At 40.2% G+C, this 14,927-nt stretch overlaps 2 pseudogenes; both read right to left on the bottom strand.

Moving 5' to 3' along the window:
* Positions 1-1,052, bottom strand: part of LOC144372630 (olfactory receptor 2W3-like) — a 30,939-nt pseudogene extending 29,887 nt beyond the window's left edge.
* Positions 1,053-11,551: 10,499 nt separating this feature from the next.
* On the bottom strand, positions 11,552-12,582 carry LOC144372626 (olfactory receptor 14A16-like; annotated as a pseudogene).
* Positions 12,583-14,927: the final 2,345 nt, after the last annotated feature.

The following is a 14,927-nucleotide window of genomic DNA, read 5'->3' as shown; positions in this document are numbered from 1 at the left end:
AGATAATTTTGTCAGTTATTTTGTTAGATGTCTTTTATTTATTTTTATTTAGTTCATTATTCTGGCTGTGACATACGGTTCTTCATTAAATGAAAGTAGAGAAAGTAGGAAATTTTTCTTGTTCTAATATTAGAAGGAAACTTTCAGACATTCATCATTGGTCATTGTCTTTGCTTTGAGATTTACTGTAAGACTCTGACTGTTCAGAGGTAGTATCCTTCTTATTATTCCTGCTATTCAAATTCTTTCCCTGTTTCCATTGTTTCCCTAAAGTGGATTCCCATTTTCTTCAATTTCCATTTTAATAGCCTATCATGAAACATATAATGAGTTTTACAGAGTGCCTCTTCTCCACCAGGGGAGAGGATCATCAGTGCTTTTTCTCCCTTGTTCCTGCTTGCATGTATTGTGACATGATAGATTATGTTTGTGTATGGGCATTGAAACTCTTGAATTTAGGGATAAGTGCCAGTTATTTATGCTGTGTAACACTTTCCATGTGCTTTTAAACAATGAAGCATATTATTAAGCATACTTCAAAGTTTTATGAGTACAATTTAGTTATTCCTATGTTGGGGTTTATTATGACACAGTCATACATGCATGGAACATAATTTACTCTAATCCAGTCCCCAGTGCCTCCTTTTTCCCTCCTTTCCTCCCTCCCTCATTCCCCTTCATCTCCTCTTCTGAGGCTCCTTCTATATATGTATCTTTTAAATTGATCTTCATAGATACCCATAAATGTAGAATTCACTGATATACTCTTATATGTAGACAGGACAATTTGATAAATTCATTCCACCATTTTTCTCCTTTCCCATCCTTCTTCCCTTTTCCTCAGCCCCTTTCCTCTATTTCACTGATTTTCCTGCTTTGTTGATGGGATTCCTAAATTTTTTTCTAATTCTGCTCTTCCACGCATGAGGGAAAGCACTCAACCCTTGATTTCTGAGTCTGTCTTCTTCACTTAGCATGATGTTCACTAGTTCCATCCATTTACCTGAAAGGGCCATGATGTCATTCCTCTTTATGGCTGAGTCAAACCCCATTGTGTGTTTGTACTGTATTTTCTTAATCCATCATCTACTGACAGGCTTCTGAGCTAGACCATGACTGGTCAGAGTGAATTGTTCTGTTATAAACATTGATGAGCCTGTTTCACTGTAGTATGCTGATTTTACTTCTTTTGGATCAGTACCAAGGAGTACGATTTCAAAAATACTCACCTGGGATATCTGTTTTGTGTTTAATATTTTTTCCTTTGGCTTGGAATAAAGTAATGCTAGTCTCAAACAAAGAGTTAGGATACACTTTCTGTCTTTTATTGTGTAAGAGTTTTGTTAAAGTTCTTTTTATGATACCGGGTATTGAGCCCGGGCACTTTATCTCTGAGCTCCACCCCCAGGTCTTTAATTTTCATTTTAAGTTGAAACAAAGTCTTGCTGTTTTGCTGAGCATTGATTTTTCTTTGTGATTTTCAATTTAGTTTTTCTTTATTTGTTTTCAATCTCTATTACTCCATTCTTTCCTAAGTTTGTGTCTAATTTGTTTTGCTTGTTCTATGTCTTCAATGTGTAAAGTTAATTGACTGCTGTGAAGTCTTTCTTTTTTGAATCTGAGTATATTCAAATACAAATCTCCTTTTCCCATAGGTCTCCTGGCATCCTTTCATTTTTTGTGTGTTGTGCTTTTATTTTCATTTTTATACAGAAATTTGCTGATAGTGATGGCAATTTCTTCTTTAACTGCCTGTTTTCTCATGAGACAATGTTAATTTACACACATTTATGTATTTATCATTTTTCTTCTGTCATTGCTATGTAGTTGCAATGCGTATTTCAAGTTTATCCCTTCCCTATCACTGGGTGGGTTTCTATAGAGAGGTCTGTTAGGTCCAGGTTGTATGTGGTGCTGTTTTAGTTTTCTATATTCCTATCTGTTTCCTGTTGTAGCTTCTAGTTAAATTCAGTTGGGTTTTGAAGTATATGAATATGAGTTCACAGCTGTCTCTCCCTTTCCTTTCTGCCATTTTTCTCAAATTATTATGAAGCTCTGATGTGTGGTGAATATGTGCTCATGATTTTTAATCCCACATGTGCATGACCTTTTATCATTATGTAACGGCCATTGTATTTTTAAGCTTTTGACTTTGAATTAATTTGCATTCTGATATTTTTATAGCACCCAAGTATCTTTCAGTTGCTTTTTAAATGGAATGTATTTCTTTATCTTTCTTATTTTGGCCTTTGTGTTTACTAAAATCTGAGTTGCTACTCTAAGAGACAGTAAAAGGTTGTATGATTTTTAAAATCCAATTTGCTCACCAAGTGCAGTAACACTCATCTGTAATTCTAGCTGTTTGATAGAGACAGGAGGATCTCAAGATCAAAACTAGCTTCAGCAAAAGTGAGGCACTAAGCAACTCGTTGAGACCCTGTCTCTAATAGGGCTGGAAATGTGGCTCAGTGGTTAAGTGACCCTGTGTTCAATCTTCAGGACCAAAAAAATTTAAAAATTCAATTTACTGATGTGTGTACTTTGATTGGAAAACCTAATCCAATTATATTTAATGATGTTAATGACAGAGGACTTCTTCTTGTCACTTGTTGTTTTCTATGTGTCTTTGAGCTCTTTCATTTTTATTTATTTCTTTATTGATGTCCTTTGAGTTTGATTATTATTTGTAGTGACATATTTTGGTTCACTTCTCCTTTTTATTAAGTAATATAAATACATGTTGTGTGTGAGTGTGTGAGTGTCTGGTTAGCTTGGGAATAATATCTATCAACCTAAGTTAATCTTGCTTCATAACACTCTGTTTTAAAAAGTCACAAACTTAATTTTGATCATGCACAAAATTTCTACTTTCTTAGATTTCACCTTACTGCATTAACAATGTCACAAATTATATATTAATATGTTATCTCCCAAATAACAAACCTAAAATCATTTGGTTCTAAACTGTAAGAAAAGTTAAATGTGGAGAAATCAACTGAAATAACAATATTAATAGCTTTTATATTTTCCTTTATCAGAGAACTTTATTTTTATATGAGTACATATCACTGTCTATTGTCATTTTTATTTTAATTTAACCATTTCTTGTGGGACATGTATAGTGCTAATTAACTTGCTTACTTTTTATTGTTTCTGGAATATCATTATTTCTCTCTTATTTTAAAGAGTAGTTTTGCCATATATAAAATTCTCAGCTGTTAGTTTCTCTTTCCCAATGCTAAATATATCAAACCACTGTTCTCTAGCATGCAAAGTTTCTACTGAGAGACTTATCAGTAATATTCTAGAGGATTAGTTTCATGTGATGAGTTGCTTTTATCTTGTGCCTTTTAATATTTTTTTGCCTTTGCTTTAGACACTTTGATAATAATGATGTTTGGTCTTCATCTCTTTGGATTTATTTTACTTGGAGTACATTGAGCGTCTTGGATTTGCAGATGTATTTACATATATATTTATTTAAGTATGTATAGTTTTTGTATGTTTTTACAGAAGGTCTCAAATCTTTCTCTACAATCTGATATCATCTTGTAAGTTTCTAAGAATATTTACTTTTTTCATTTTCTTTTTGTTAGACTTAATAATTTCAAATTAACTGTCTTCCAGTTTCTTGATTCTTCTTTTGGTGAGTTTGAGTTTGATATTGAACATTTAAGTACATTTTCAATTCATTTCTGACTTGTGGCTTCAGAATTTTTCCATTTCCTTTACTTTACAATTTCTATATAATTGTTGGTACTTTCACTTTTTCCAGGTATAATTTTTCTCTTTTGCTTTCTTAGTATTTTCCTTTAGCTTTTTGAATGTATTTAAAGCAATGGATATTAAATCATTGTCTAGTAAATCTGGAGTTGGTGTGTTTAGTATTTGTAGATTTGTATTGTTCCTTTAACTAGACACATTTCCCTGTTTCTTTGTGTGTCATATGATCTTTTATTGACAAGGGGGCTTTTTTATAAGACATCAACTATATTCTGCCATTTAAGGCTGGTTCTATGTGTGCTAGAAACCTCATTGATCTGAAGGCTCACTGTGAGGCATCTTTACTCAGCTTGTGTCTTCCCTTCCCTGTGCATGTGTCTCCCCACAATCCTCCCAAGGTCATGGATGCTTTTATATGTATTCACTTTCCTGTGATTCTTATCTATTCTTTTTCATAGTTACTGAATGCTCTTTTATATTCCTTGGCCTAAAATATCTTGCCCCAACATATCTGCAGGTCTCTCTCCTTTGATCTTTCATTCCCATGGTGCCTGCCACAGAAATTGGCAATTTCCAACTTTGGGAAACAATTTTGCTGCTATTGCTCTTTAAAATCTGAGTCAAGTAATACGGAAATAGCTCTTATGATGTCCTACAGATAGGACAGACTGCATCAAATTCTGTCCCTTTCCCTCCATCCCAAGGGAGGAAATTGAGAATAGGACTACTTTCTCTTGTATGTTATGATGTATAAATGTGATAAAGATTTAAAAGGAAAAAAGAATATGAAAAGACTTTACAAATTTCCCTACTAACTGGATGTGAGTTTTTGTTGATTGGACATCCAGAGAGTTCATATGGGTCATTGAAGAATGACTATAGTTCTCAAAAGACTAGCAATCTATAGATTTTCAATATTTTCATGGGGATTGATGGTTTGTTACTGCCTAACCCACGATCTTGCTGACTTCCTATAATTTTGGCTAAAGGAGGGTTTTCCTGGTGTTTGTATTCCATAAGAGAAAACCTAATTTTGTGTAATGTCTAAAGAAAGAAGAATATTTGACCATTTTGATGGCTGGGAAGTGCAAACATCATGGTACCACCATTGAATATAGTAAAACAATGGAGAATCAAAAAGAGAACTGGCCATGTGAAGAAGGGGCACCATGTGAGCCAGGAGGCATGAGGACAGGGAGGAAGTCATTGGTCACACTTTACAACAACTTGGTCTGACAGGAACGGATCTAGTCCTATCAGAGCCACACTAGTCTCTCAGATGGTGCTGCTCTTGTGTGGAATCTTTCAAGGCCTCATCACCTCAGGACTGTTCTTGTTCCATATTTTTTATTGGTGCATTATAGTGGTAAATAATGAAACTCATTGTTCATATTCATACATGTGCACATACAACAATATAATATGCCCCCATCACTCCCCACTTTTCTACTTTCCCCTCTCCTCCTCTCTCCACTAAACACTTTCCTATACTCTACTGTCTCCCTGTGATTTTTCTGAGGTCCACCCCACACACATTTTTGTCCTTTGTAGCTTTCACATCTGAGATCATATATATGACTTTGGACTTTATGTGTTTGGCTTATTTTTCTCCATCTAATTTTCTCAAGCTCCATTTATTTTTCTGCAAATGACATAATTTCATGCTTCTTTATGACTGAATAAAAAATGTGTATTACCACATATTCTGTATCCATTCATTCAAGGACAGACATCTGCATTGTTTGAATAGTTTGGCTATTATGAATTGTGCTACTAAGAACATGGGTATGCATCTATCAGTACAGTATGCTGACTTTAATGCTTTAGGGTAAACACCAACCATAGTGTTAAACTGGGGACCTTCCTCTAGCACATAAAACCTTAAAGGAAATACTCAAAAGACATTCAAAACAGAGCATTATTTGTGTTTAATTATAATATGGAAATGAATCAAAAGTATCAGCAATGTAGATGGTATTTGATAAGCACAAGACAAACCCAGCATCTTTCATTTTTAAAAAAAATTTAATTCCACATAAGAATTTTACTTGTGCATTGTTGAATATAAAGAATGGTCATTGTGGTGTGTAGCTGGTAAAGCAAGTGAATATGAAGATGTTAACCTGAGATAAACCCACATGGAGATTGTAGTCTGAGCTTTGATTCTGCTCACTGTTGTTCCCACAACTTCCTGCAACACATCTTCTGGATGCAATATCTAAATGTCTTTTTTTTTCTGGAATTCATACATATATGTTCAAAGAAGCTGGAAGTTCAATTGAGATTGTACCCCTCTCAGTCTTTGCCCTTAGTAATTCCTGTGATCTCATCCTCAGGGTGAAGAGAGATTACTGTTCCAGTCCTGGGAAGCTGGGCATGTGGAAGACAGGCACTGTCCTAGAATCCTAGGTACACATTGTATTGGACTCTATATTCAGCCACCTCTTCTTTTTGCAGATTAATCTCCAGTTTGCTGGTGTGTGTGTGTGTGTGTGTGTGTGTGTGTGTGTGTGTGTGTGTAGTCATTTATCTGTATATGAGTCATTGTGGATCCCTCACTTTATTTAGAAGTTTGGTAAAATATTCTACTGATGCTCGTAAGTGAGTTTCTTCCCTGTATACTTTTATATATTGGATGTCATCTGGTCTCATTGGGATATCAGGATTCTATAGTCACATTTAATGTGTGAAGAAAGCTTTCCAATGTACTGTCATGTGCAAAAACACATCTAGTGCCTGTAATTTTTGAAGGAAAATCATTTGATGAAGCTCTATCACCACTGGACTGGAGCCATGGACTTAGGAGATGGGATACTTCTGGCTGTCAGTCATTATCTTCAGTTGCTTTTTCTCCTGTTTTAATCTGTTGTTGCACCAGATGGATTTTTTTCAGTAAAAATATAGTTTACTTTTTAAAAATCTTAGCCTGAACAATTTTGTAGTTTTCTTCTATGAACTTTTATCTCTACTCTTTGGTTACACACAATATTTTTTTCCACTTAATTTCCATTAGTCCTTTAATTTTCATGTATTTTTGCAAAGGTAATATTTAATATAATTGCACATTCTTTAAGTGTATAAAATGCTGTCATTTTAAATATTTGATTTTTCCAAATTTATTTTACTGTTTGAAAATATAAACATAAGTGTCAAATGGAATATATAGTTAATGACTGGGCTATATGTGAAAATAGAGCCCTGATCACTGGTGCACAGAAAGCCAGCCTGCTGAAGACCAGTCCTGTAGAGAGACACCACCACTATAGGGGCGTGGGCACTCAGCACAGGGCCTCACCTTCCCCTGCTCCCTGGGACCATGCTTTTCACAGGAGTGCTGCAGGAGCTCCTATTTTTCTTTAGTTTTTCTTTTCTGCTCAGGGAGATTATATGGGAAGACATTAGTTAAAACCACACAGAACACCCAGAGAAGAATCTGCATAAATCTATTCAATGCAACGGTGGCTTCAGCTGCAGTGTCTGCACAGCAGTAGGTCCCCAGTCAATGACAGTTGAGGGGTGACTAACATCATTTGCTGAGGGCCCCTTCCCGGCACTTGAATTATTGATATAAGATTTATAGAGACACTGGGCTTGCTTGTTTCTAAACACTGGGGCATGAGTTTGTCACTTGGACCTCTGGGTAAAATGAAAGGCCAAGAGTAAATGGTGACCCCTATAAAATCAAGCAACCTGTGCAGTCTCAAGCCACTGCTTAGAAACTTACTTAGTGGAGATTTAGACACCAAGAGAGTCTAGGCCAATGCCAAGCTCACGCCCCCTTCTGTTCATCATCAGGGTGTGCACTTTCCTCTGGGGAGGGGCAGCTCCTCATGCTTGTCAGTGGGTTACAAGGGACTTTGTTGATGCAGGTTTGAGAATATTCAAGGATAGGAATTCTTCTTTTCTTCAAATTTTCTGGGTAAACAAATTCTGAATCCTTTGAATTCAGGATACACATGCTCATCGTCATTTATATGATCAACATATTTGCTGCAATCTTTACATCCTAGGCATTGTGTAGGTAGGGAAATTATAACATGCATTAATATTAAAAAATGATTTCCAAAAACTAAAATAAAGTTTCAGTCACTTAAAAGAGAAATTTGCAATATGGGAAAAAATGTCAACATAAAAATCAAGATTTTGTTATTGTACCTATAGGTTCATGAGTGGACTTTATATGAACATTATAGTCTACATCAAAATCAGTATTTAGCTGCAAGGAAATTTAAAGTTTCACAATGGTGTCATGGAATGGATTGCTTGAGAAGGAATTAGTATTATGTGCAATGTATTATAAATGCAATTTATTATAGGTTATTTGGCAGAGATTTTTCAGATATTTAGAAACAGGAGATAGGAAGAGATGTCTTGGACCATGCAGCATGAGGCCAGCTCTGGCCAGGATGGGCCACACTAGTGGTGCCAATGGGTACCCACTTGCAGCTGACACTGTGTAGGAAATGGTTAGTAAGGAGGAAGCATATTTTCCTCAACTTTAGTGGGGAGCAGGCTGGAGCTCAACTTTAGTTCTTTCTTCATATTATTTAAAAGATATGAAGTCTACATTGATCAAAAGCTTATTTTGTATGTAACTCACAGTTTTCTCCTTGTAAAATATTGAAGATAAAAAGTATATGCTTTATATTCAATTTATCGTCCTAAACTTAAACAACTCAAACAAGATGCTATACTTAGGATCCACATGTTCTGTGTAATTAAACTAGGGTAACACATGGAAGCTTTTTTTAAAAAAAAATTTTTAGTTTATTTATTTTTATGTGGTGCTGATGATCAAACCCAGGGCCTCGCATGTGCTAGGCGAGAACTCTGCGGCTGAGCCACAACTCCAGCCCCCACATGGAAGCTTAAAGTGTAATGCTGTGTCTTGAATAAGCATAATGGAAACATGATGTAATGTAATATATATATTAATGTAATATATATTAAGGTTTAATACCTTAAATTACATAGTTTCTCTTATTTGGTATAAAATGCATCATCATTTGATACATTTTATTCATACACCGTGTGTCTTCGTAGGGAATTTCACAACCGTGCATACTTATTGTTGGCTTCCAAAATGCAATAAATGTATGTCTCAAAGTAATGATAGGATTTCCATGGGATTTTCTAAACTATGAAATTGAAAGCCTAAACTATGATCTTATGTACGTCTCATCTGGAAAATCTGCTAGGGTTAAAGGGTTTTCAGACTCTATAGCTCACTAGCTCACCCCTATGCACAACACTGGTAAGATGTGCTGACTGAGTAACCTGAGGTCCGTGCTGCCCCTTGGTGAGTGACCAGGTGCCCAGGGACATGGTGCATGGCTACAGGAAGGGGCCAGCCCTACAAACCCTGGGACCGAGGCTGCAGTGAATCAGAACTGACCTGAGCACCGAAGCTTAGAGCAACCTGTGGCATCTCCAGAGGGACAAAGTGAGGAGGCAGCAGGAGGGAAAGAAAACAGACCCTCGGGTCCTCATTGGCTTCCATGTGACACCGAGTGAGCAAAGCATCGAGTGCTGAAGACGGTCACAGAGAGATACTAGGGTGTGTTAACACACACTGTGTTCAGCAGCATTGAATATGATTCACGATGAGCATGAGCAGCTGTACATATGATAATGAACCAACATCTGAGGTGCAATGTGAAGCCTGAAATGAGTCCAGTAATGGCAAACCGCGCCTGCACTGACCTACTACAGATCTAAAGACAATGAAGTTCTCCATCTATGTTTAACTTTCTTTCTGCACCAAGGATATGAGTGACTGATAATAGTGGTTAAAAGTGGCCTATAGCACCACCCAAAGTCAAAGTAAACAATATTCTGCTATTTTGTGTAGTTGAATTAAATTTACTTTGGTTGATACATTAAAAGGACATTGTACATATTCTGAGGCACCATGTGATGTGTGCATTCCTTAACATTGCATAATGTTTAATCAGGATGGACACATCTATTCCTGAAACATTTGCCATTTGTTTATAGTGAAAACTTCCAAAATCTTTCTTCCAGGTTTTAGAAATAGACCCTCCAGCGCTGTCATCGATAGTCGCTGCAGATTAGCAGGGCAGATCTTTGCTCCTGTGTAACTGCACCCACTGACCACCCTGGGCCACCCTCCTTCCTCCCACCCCACTCTCCATCCTTTGCTGACCACTCTGCAGTTCTGCACTCAGTGAAGCAGCTGTTTTTGTTCCAAGTGTGAGGGTGCTGGGCAGCGCTCGCTTGTCTGGGTCTGCCTACTTCACCAAGCACAGTGACCTCCAGCTTCACCCATGCTGCCACAGACTGCAGATTCTTGTCTTTCTGAGGCTCAGTTTTATTCTGTATATAAATGTACCAGCACTGTCATCCACTCATCATACATTTGGTGACACTGAGGACTGAACTTGAGTGCACTCTCCACTGAGCTGTGCAACAGGCCCCCAATCTTTGCATTTTTAATTGTGACTCAAGGTCTTACTAGGTTTCCCAGGCTGGCCTTGTATCTTCTATCCTCATTCCTCAACTTTCCTGGATGTTGGAATTGGAAGCTGCACCTCCTTGGCCTGCCCATTTCTGAAGTGTTTGGTGGACACTCTGGCATCCATTTCTAGGATGCCCTGAATGGAGCTGCAGGACAGTGGTCCTGCTGACCTCCTTCTGCACCCTCATGTCATTTCCTTTATGTAGGTACTCAGCAGCAAGTCTGCTACAACATATGGTAGTTTTATGTAAAAATAGAATGTTGATAAGATAATAAAAGCAAAAAGATAACATGATATCTTAAGATAATAAAAGGTAAAACAAGGCATGCTTCAATCTTCCCTTCTTCTCCAATGAACACTTATGAATATGTTTCCTTGAAGAATTTTGTTGCCGCACATCGTTATTTATCTTAAGTCATCAGACAGAAAATGAAGAAGGTCAGTTATAATCTCTATCTCTCTCTCTTTCTCTCTCTCTCTCTTTCTGTCTCTCCCCATGCACCCCCCTTCTCCCCCTCCCATCTCTCTCTTGGCAGGTAGGAGCTGGGAGTAACTCAGCTTGATTTGAAGCATATTTTCCCTGCAGGTAAATGGAAAGATATGAACGTTCAGTGATGAAAGAGAGATATTAATGAGCACATACTTAACGATGTCACTTGGTAGTTCCAAGCAGTGGTTAATGGAATAAAATAAGTATATTTTCAAAGTGTTAAGAAAATTGAATTGTTTTAATATAGCCATTACATTTGCACAAAAATTTTTAAAGAAATTCTTCTAATTTACCACAACACAAAATTGTGTACTGTTGTGACCAGGGGGCATTGCCAGTGCACATGCCCCTATACTGGTGGGAAAGCTGCCTGTGTGTGAAAAACACGACTCCAGGTCACACCTGCCTCCTGCTCAATTGGTATTTAACATATGCTCTTTAGCTGGAGGGATACTTTCTTTACTAGGTGTTGTTTTGCATCTTAAGGTACAAGAAATGACTCAGGAAACAATTGCTACAAAGGCAAAGATACAAAACAACAGCATCAAGAGTGTCCTACCATGTGAGGGAGGTCCAGACTTCCTGCCCATTTACCAGGAGACTTTGAGGTCACCCAGGGCACGTTTCCTCTTTGGCTTTCAATCAGTGACACCAGAGAGTCCACAGCATTAGTTGAGTAAGACATTTAAACAACTAACTTGAAAATATCTGAACCCAAGATATATGATTTCATCCAAGAAGCAGAAGACAAGAGAGCATGATGGGAAGAGGGGCAGACCCCCAGTACCCTCCTGGCAGTTCTCCTGGACTGCAGTGTGTCAGACCAGGCCCCCCTTCAGTGATAACCCGTCAGTGTCTTTCACTCCAGTTGGATCACGATCAGCACCAAGGTTGCAGGAACTCTGAGACAAGAACAGGCCAGCTTAGAGCAGCCCGGGACATGCACAAACATGGAGAGGGATTTGCTCCATCCATGGAGGAACAGGAGGATGTGCTGCTTTGTCAGGAGCTTCCTGGTGACCAGCTTCTCCAATCCTGCCTTCATGGCCTTGTTCCTCAGGCTGTAGATGACGGGGTTGAGGGATGGGGGCAGCACAACATAGACCACAGAGAGCACCAGGTGAGTGGAGGAGGAGGACCCTAGGAGAGGCTTCAGGTAAGCAGTGAAGGCAGTGGAGAGGAGAAGCACTACCACTGCCAGGTGGGGGAGCCAGGTGGAGTAGGCTTTGGCCCTCCCTGCTGTGGACGGGATCTGCCTGACAGTGGAGAAGATGAAGATGTAGGAGACAACGATGCAGGCAAAGCAGCCAGTGTCCAGGATGGCATTTATGAAGATCAGCATGACTTCTGCAGTCAAGTTCTGGGAGCAAGAAATAGCCAACAGCTGCGGAATGTTTCAGAAGAACTGCTGAATTTGACGGTTTCCACAGTAAGAAAAGGAAAAAGTGCTACAGTGTGCATGGCACATACAAAGCCACTGCTGAGCCAGGACAGAGTGACCATCTGCTCACAGGTGTCCCTGCTCATGATGGCTTCATAGTGCAGGGGATGGCAGATGGCAGCATAGCGGTCCATGGACATCACTGTGAGGAGACTCAGCTCTGCAACTGCAGAGAAAGGCACCAGGAAGACCTGGGCCACACAGCCGAGGAATGAGATGGAGTGGCAGTGGGTGACAGAGTTGGTGACAGCTTGGGGCACCACAGTAGAAATGAGGCAGATATTCCTCAGGAAGAAGTACATGGGCAAATGGAGGCCCAAGTCCAGGGAGGTGATGGTGATGGTGAGGCCATTCCCCACCAGGGCAGCTAGGCAGGCTGCAGCGAGAGCCACAGCTTGTAGGAGCTGAAGGCTGCATGGGCCAGGGAAACCCAGGAGAAGGAAGCCCATGAGTCCTGATGTTCTGTTCATTCTTGATGAAATGTTCTGCAATAAAAAGGGCAAGTTGGGTGGAAAGATCAGGCTTGATATTTGTTCCTATTTAATGTGTGTGTGTGTGTGTGTGTGTGTGTGTGTGTGTGTGAGAGAGAGAGAGAGAGAGAGAGAGAGAGAGAGAGAGAGAGAGAGAGAGAGAGAGAGAGAGAGAGAGAGAGAGAGAGAGAGAGAGAGAAAGAAAGAGATCTTGGCAGGAAAGGGGATTCAATGTTGGCTTTAACAATAAAGTTTTTCTATAAAATTCCAGTTGATTGATCACATCTATGGTGTCTTATCATGTTTTCTGAGTTTTTCTTCACAAAGTCTGAATGTCCTAATAGAATGCAGCAGCACACAGACACTGTCACAGGAGCAGGGCCAAGCAGCCCGGGCCTCCAGAGAATGGTACTGCTGAAGTGTGAGGAGTGAAGACAAGGATGTTCACTGTCCACTACTCACGTGTCCACTACTCACGTGTGAGGAGTGAAGACAAGGATGTGTACTGTCCACTACTCATGTGCACACTTATTTCCCAGTCAATGGACTTTGATTCCGAATATTCTTCCACTGTGTCAGTTTCTGTAACAATGTGTGTGTTTCTGTCTTCTCTGTGTGAATGTGCTTTCCTCCTCCTTTAACTTTCCTGAGTCCATTTGGTCACCCTGGTGACTGATTAAACATCTTAACCCAGATCCTGCCCTTTATTGTTTCCTCACCTTTCTTCTCATGTTTCATGTTCTTTTATTTTGCTGATTTTTGTTTCTTTCTTTTTTTCTTTGGAGGGACAGCTGTAGCCTGCATTTTGAGACTTATATTTCTACAAAAATACAAAGGTGATAGAGGCAGAAATTCCTGCCAGGCTTTAATTTAAATGCTGATTCACAGCATCCTAATCTGTCACAAAACCAACAATAATAACTGTTCATGAATGATACTGTACCACTTAAGGTCACTGTTACTTGGTTCTTTTTAGTGGTGACATATTGGCAATTTAAAAAATATTATTAACCTCACCATTATTTTCTATCATGTCTTACTCTCTTCCTCATAAGTGAATTAAACTTTCCCTTATATTTTCAATAATCTATTCATTGATTACAGTGTTGTCAGTATCCTGTTTTGCATGATGAGATTGTTGATATTTGCTTTGAATATTGCTATATCCTTAAGCCAAAATTCTACAATAAAGTGGTGTCTTTGAAATAAATCCTGAAGAGAAGGAAGATGGCGGGGAAGGGAGTGTATCACCCCAGTGCGCTGTGTCACTGTGCGGGAGAAAGATGAGGTGAAACGGCTGAAGGCTATCTTGTTGGGAATTTCCAGTGAAATTGAGGTGCTCCAGAATCTAGTGGATGGATTTTCATCACGCGAGGTTTTGCTGCAGGGGCTCGGTCGTGGGCGATTTCTCCGCATGGAGGGTTGCATTGCCTGATCGGCGGAACGCCCCGCACCTGGAGTCTGCAGTGCGCACTGGGAAGTGGCGAGGTGCCGTGATGCGGGGGTGCAGCAATGCGGATTCTGGGGGCTCCTGCCAGTGGTGCAATGGCCGCGCTTAGTGCTGAGTTCCGGCTTTGCGACAGAGGAGAGAAGCGTTCCAGTTCGGTTCTTGACACTGTCGGACCACAGAGGAGGACAGCAACCGCCATCTTGGAGAGCTGATGTAATCATCCCTGTTTTCTACTGATCTCAGCTAATTCAGCTATGGAACAGGTGATTTCAGGCTGGTATTCGCCTGCATCTCACAGACAGATTGCTCAGGCTTGGGGCTGGAGAACCTGTGGAGAATACTCTGAGTGGCCGAATTCTGGTTCCTGGGGCTGCTTTGGCCCAGGGCTGAGGAACCTGGGGACACTGTGTGTTGAGGCCAGCTCCAAGTGGAGCATGCGCTGTCGCTCCTTGGAGCCAGCTCCCAGTAAAGCGTGCATCGGGATCAGAGAGGCCGGGTTCTGGCTCCCGAAGCTGCTTTGGCCCAGGGCTGGGGAACGTGCAGTGACTTCTTCTCTGTCCGGGTCCTGCTGGGTGCTGTGGGGGCCGGGGGGCAGAATGGAGCTGCCGCCTGCACCCAGAGCAGGCTAAGTGACCCGCCGGCGTGGTATCATGACACCCCAACTGCAGCTGGGGCCGAAGAGAGTAGCCGCCCACACCTAGAGTAGGACCAGCGACCCGACAGCGCGGTAGCCAAGTCACTCCATTTGGAGTAGGGGCTGTGTAGAGCTGCCATCTGAGCCTGCAAGGTAGGCAGACTTGTGACCCACTGGCAGGACAGGCCAGGTAGCCTGCCAGCATGGTGGACACGTAGCACAGAGGCAGTCACATCACAC

The sequence above is a fragment of the Ictidomys tridecemlineatus genome, unplaced genomic scaffold (genome assembly GCF_052094955.1).
Source record: "Ictidomys tridecemlineatus isolate mIctTri1 unplaced genomic scaffold, mIctTri1.hap1 Scaffold_138, whole genome shotgun sequence".
NCBI classification, from domain to species: Eukaryota; Metazoa; Chordata; class Mammalia; order Rodentia; family Sciuridae; genus Ictidomys; species Ictidomys tridecemlineatus.
Note: the sequence above shows the minus strand (reverse complement) of the source record. Positions and strands in the feature narration are given on the sequence as shown.